A 6,144-nucleotide genomic window follows, 5' to 3' on the forward strand; every position below is an offset into this window, starting at 1 on the left:
CTTTGTATCTTTATTTAGTTGAAAACTATATTCATAAATCAGAATTTGTTAAGAAGTTTTTGAATAATTAGAGAAAGATTACATTTTTTCTAAATCGCTTCCCCCTTAACTGTTTTCAAACATGACCATATTTGGGCGATTCCAGAGATGCCGTCTGTATCAAAATAAAAAGGGTGCAGCAAAATTAGTAACTAATGCTAATAATAATATGTTATTAGATACATTGTTCTAAAAAATACATTATAGCTGCAGGGGGGAAAGAGGGAAGAATTCACAAAAACATACGTTTATAGAGAGATTGGTGAGTCCCATTCAGCCCCATTCATAATGGTCCCGAGTGGTCTGTGAAATTCACATGGCTGCTCACTTTTTCTCTTACGAAGCCTGTTACAGGGGGGTTTATGCAAAATCGACTTTTTCAAGCTTTACAGTTACAGTTATTATGTCATTCCCTCATTAAAAACATGCCTGAAGTGTCGCCTTGGCACATTCATGTATTTTTGAGTAATCTGTAAAAACTGATGGCGGCCATTTTAGGGATAGGTTTGCCTGAGTCCTCCTAGGAACGCCCCCACCTCCTGGATTGAAAAAAAGCATAATACCCCCTCTTTAAAAGGGCATAAAGGCGGGAATGGTAGAGCCTCCACAGAGCTCCAGAGCCTGTCAATCACAGATTTAGGCTTCCACATTATATTTCTAATATACAAAAAACAGCGTGGTTAAAAATATGACACCTACCCCAGTGGGTCATAGCAATTTTTTAGAAAAAATAAAACTCTTGGAGTCAGGATTTTAAGCAGTTTAGGTGCAAAACTACATAAGAATCATGTTTCCAAAGTGTCTTATGGAGTAACCCCGGCCCCCAGGGGGTGGTATTACAGCAATGTCAGCTCCCAGCAATATTCACCCATTGGTTTACTACTGCTGCTACCTTTTGTAACAGTAAAACAATATTTTTAAACATAAAAAGAAAAAGATTGCTTGTATTTTGCTTCTGTGGTCTTATTACGATGACCTGTGGCAATATTGATTTTTAAAGGGCCGTTTCACCGGAGGCGACTCTTGTCTCAAACTGGTCTCTGGCCAGTGAGAACAACCCTGTGTGTAATCAGTCCGAGTTGTGGAGACGTTGCGGAGACTGGAATCCTCCACGACGTCTCGGTAATTCTCTCCCTTTAATCGTCTGTACCTAAAGCTTTGCTCACAGATTTTGAAACTGTGCTGAGATTTTGTTAAACATTAACCGTTACAGCCGGTTTATTTACAGAGAGATCATTTCAACATGTGAAATGTGTTCAGCGCTGAGACTCTGACAAAGCACCAGAGGCAGGTCATACTTACGTTTACAACAGTTTTCTCACACAAAACGTTTCCACTTCTGTTAACACCTTAACTCCCACCTGAACCGAGCACATTTTCCAGTTTGGATTTACCCCAGTCCAAAAGCTTCGGAAAAAGCTGTGAAAAAAGCAACAAAAATGAAAAAAAATATGGAAATGTGACAAAAAAGTAACGAAAAATTGATGAAAAAGTGGCAAAATGTCACAAAAATGTCACAAGAAATTGACAAGAAATTGACAAAAAAATTGACAAAAAAATGACAAAAAATTGACAAAAATGTGATGAAAATTGACGAAAAAATGACAAAAAATGACAAAAATTTGATTAAAAAAATGATGAAAAGATGACAAAAATATGATAAAAATGTGATAAAAAATGACAAAAACGTGGCAAAAATGTGATAAAAAATTGATTAAAAAATGACGAAAAAATGACAAAAAAGTGATAAAAATGTGACAAAAAAATGACAAAAATGTGACAAAATATGACAAAAAATGACTAAAAATTGATTAAAAAATGACGAAAAAATGATAAAAAAGTGATAAAATGTGACAAAAATGTGACAAAAAATGACTAAAATGTGACAAAAAATGACAAAAAATTGACAAAAATGTGACAAAAAATTACAAAAAAAAAGACCAAAAAAAATGACAAAAATATGGCAAAAATGTGATAAAAAATTGATGAAAAAAAAAGACAAAAAAGTTACAAAAATGAGCTGAACACCCAACAAAAAAATGATGGAAAAAAAAAATCTGATGACGTGAGGAAAAAGATCCTCTCGGTTCAGGCGGGAGTTAAGAGGTTAAATAATATGATTAAACATCTATAGTGAGTCCTGGTTCAGGCTGTATTTATTTTACCCAATGCTTCTGATACTGTGCACTTTGTTCCTTGTTTGGAGTTTGTTTAGACGCGTTTACGGGATTCTACTGTAAAACTCCTCCCTCCGTTTCCCCCAAAATCAATACCTGACAGGGAGTAAAGGAGGTCAGAACAGTCATTGGCATCTGGAACACTGCGGCGCCGTCTTCACCTCTTCTGGGTTTGGTTTAGTACTTGTTTATTTGCGCTGGATGAGGAGCAGTGAGATGTTTGTGAAGATGAAATGTGCAGGTTTGAGTCTGATCCTCCTGCTGGTTCTGGTGCTGCAGACTTTAACGGTAAGAAAACTGCTTCAGGCAGATTTCCTCTCTTAACCGAGCACATTTTCTCCATTTTCTCCTTCTCGACTGGAGCTTCCAGCCTATGGGCCTATTATTTGAAAGCTAAGACCACATAGTTATCGCGACGTCACTTTTCTGTTATTTTCATCTCGTCTCATTTTCATGTCTACTATTTTCAAGAAGCTTTTCAGAAGAAGCCGAGCACAACTCTCTTGGTCTTTTAACCTCGCCTTAACGAGAGGATCTTTTTCCTCACGTCATCAGATTTTTTTCCATCATTTTTTTGTTGGGTATTCAACTCATTTTTGTCACATTTTTGTCATTTTTTCGTCATTTTTTGGTCATTTTTCGGCATTTTTTTATCACATTTTTGTCATTTTTTTGTCACATTTTTGTCATTTTTTCGTCATTTTTTAATCACATTTTTGTCATTTTTTTGTCACATTTTTGTCATTTTTCGTCATTTTTTAATCACATTTTTGTCATTTTTTTTTGTCGCATTTTTGTCATTTTTTCATCAATTTTTTATCAAATTTTTGTCATTTTTTATAATATTTTTGTCACATTTTTGCCACTTTTTCATCAATTTTTCATCATTTTTTGGTCACATTTCCATCATTGTTTTCGTCTCAGTTTTGTTGCTATTTTCACAGCTTTTTTCCAGAAGCTTTTGGATTGGGGTAAAGCCAAACTGGAGAAAATGTGCTCGGTTCAGGTGGGAGTTAAGGGGTTAACCTCTTACCAATTAACCAAGCTAATTTTCTCCATATCAGCTTACCCAAATCTAAAAGCTTCTGGACTGGAGCTCACAGCCTCTAGGCCAGAGAAACAGCTCATTTTTGTCATGTTTTTGTCACATTTTTTTTTATCACATTTGAATCGTGTTTTTTTGGGTCACTTTTTTGGGTATCACTTCATTTTACAGTGTCCTACATACTAACTAAATTTAGTACAATGTAATGTGCTCTGTAACAGTCTGTAATAACATGTACCAATACGTTTGTTTAGTGTGAGAAAAAAAAAGAAAAAAAAAGTTTGTTAAGTTTGACGTCATTTCCGTTTCCGGCTACGCGCAGACCGGCAAATATGCGAGAAAATAAACATTAAAAACTCAATCAAAACAACAATCAATATTTGTGAAACTCAACAGAGAGTGACTGAACCTACGTATTTCTCAGACTCTTTAGCCAAAAATGTCGCACCTACTGCCAAAAAAGTAATATTTACTAAAGTCGGTACTTCCGGGGTTAGCGTAGCTGCTCCGCCGTTAGCATTAGACCGGATGTACCGATTTAGGTAAATATGACTTTTATAGCAATAGATTCAGCATTTTTGGCTAATGGGCCTGATAAATAAATATGCTCAATAACTCTCCGTTGAGTTTCGGAAATGTTAACCTCTTACCACCCACCAAAACCAAATGCATTCTCTCCTCTATTCTCTTCCCTTATGTGTTTTTGTCACTTTTTAATGGCACTTTTGTTACTTTTTTTATTACTTTTTTGATGCATCTTTGTCACATTTTTTGCTGGATTTTGGTCACTTTTTTGCTGAATTATTGTCATATTTTTGTCACATTTTTGTCACTTTTTTTCGTAGATTTTTGTCACTTTTTGCCGGATTTTTTCCATTTTTTTTGCTGGATTTTTGTCATGTTTTTGCTGGATTTTTGTCATGTTTTTGCTGGATTTTTGTCATTTTTTTTCTGGATTTTTGTCATTTTTTTCTGGATTTTTGTCATTTTTTTTCTGGATTTTTGTCTTTTTTTTGCTGGATTTTTGTCTTTTTTTTGCTGGATTTTAGTCATTTTTTGCTGGATTTTTTGCTGGATTTTTGTCACTTTTTTCCCCTAGATTTTTGTCTTTTTTTGCTGGATTTTTGTCACTTTTTCCCCCTAGATTTTTGTCTTTTTTTTTGCTGGATTTTATCACTTTTTGTCAATTTACATCCTCATTTTGAAGAAGCTTTTAGATTTGGAGAATTTGGAAAACAGGAGAAAACATGTTCCGGCGGGAGTTAAGGGGTTAAGAGGAAGTAGAGCTGTGACGTCACCACTTAACAAACGTATGGGTTAGATACACAATGGAATAATATGTATTTGTAGTTTGTAGGTACATCATGTAATAAGACATAGCTCTAACCCCTTCAGGGTCTCGTGTCCTATTACATTATGTACCTACAAAGTACAAATACACATTATTCCATTGTGTATCTAACCCATAAGTTATTACAGATTGTTGCAGAGCACATTACACTGAACTACATTTAGTTAAGTACAATGTGTCAAGGTAGTGTAAAATAAAGTGTATTTCCACTTCGTTTTGTCGCCATTTGACACTTTCTCCAAGAAGCTTTTAGATTTGGGTAAAGCCAACCTGGAGAAAATGTGTTCGGTTTAGGTCAGGGGTAGGCAACGTCAGGCCCGGGGGCCAAATCCGGCCCTCTGGCACAGAACCTCTGGCCCTCAAGATGATTTTGAAAAACACTATTATACAAATCACAGAGTACTTTTAACATTATTAGAGTTAAATGGGAGGAAAAAAAGGTAGAAATACTGTCAATTAGGTCATAACACTGGCATTTGAAAGACGTCCACTGGAAAGAGAATAATCGTTTTAAGGAAGAAATCATATAGATCTACTTGAATTAAGAGATTACATCTAAGGTTTGAGTAGATTTGGTCTGGTCTTAGATTAGATAAAGCCTCTGGTAGTCGTTATTCTCTTAATTCAGATAATTTTGTGTCATTTTAAGAGAAAAACAATTATTTGTCTGAAGAGGGTTTTATTCTTGTTCCTTTGGCGCTGTAGCATTTGTATCTTGGATTAGTTCAAACCGACTCAAATTCAACATAGAAGAACTTTAGGCAAAAAAAGGGAAAAATCCGAGGCCTGGCATGTCCATTCATTAAAGGACTTTTAACCTGGTATCGGAGCCTCGATCCCTTTTTTTGCCTATTCCTGAAGAGCACCAGACCTCCTTGCAGACTATTCTACCCACTGTATCCATCACTTTGTTTCCTCTCTAGAATAAAAGAACTTTAATTCAAGCAATTTTAAGTCATTTATCTCATGATGGTGTTTTTTCCAGCTTTGGGCTAAATATCAGCGGCGTCGGCCCTCGGTCTATTTACAATAAAGAAAATCGGCCTCTGCCAAGAAAACTTGCCTCCCCCTGGTTTAGGTGGTTTATCTTATTTTATTTATTTACTGGTTTATTTGGTCGGGACATGTTAATGAACATACATGGGTCTCATGCATGTAAGTGAGCCGCACCGGATTGTTGCCTTGGTCTAATTTCCATCCATCGCCCGCCATGCGCACTCACAGACACACTCACATTCATCCTGGCCTATTGTACATGTTTTAGTGGTAGGGGAAACCTCCGCAGACATGGGGAGAACATGCAAACTCCACAGAGAGACCCCGTCCCTGGTGGGAAAAGCACGAGCGCTAAACATTAGTCTGCGTACACTCTTTTTTCTTATATTGTTTAAACACAATAAGCACCAAAACAAAAAGTGTCTCCCCTGAATGTAACTCTGGTCCTGGTTTCTTCCAGGTCAGGCCCCCGGAGCCCGATCCCGCGATCCCCGAAGTGGAGCAGACCAGACACAGAGTGGAGCAGACCAGAGTGG

Source organism: Gobius niger (assembly GCF_951799975.1).
Source record: "Gobius niger genome assembly, chromosome: 21".
NCBI classification, from domain to species: Eukaryota; Metazoa; Chordata; class Actinopteri; order Gobiiformes; family Gobiidae; genus Gobius; species Gobius niger.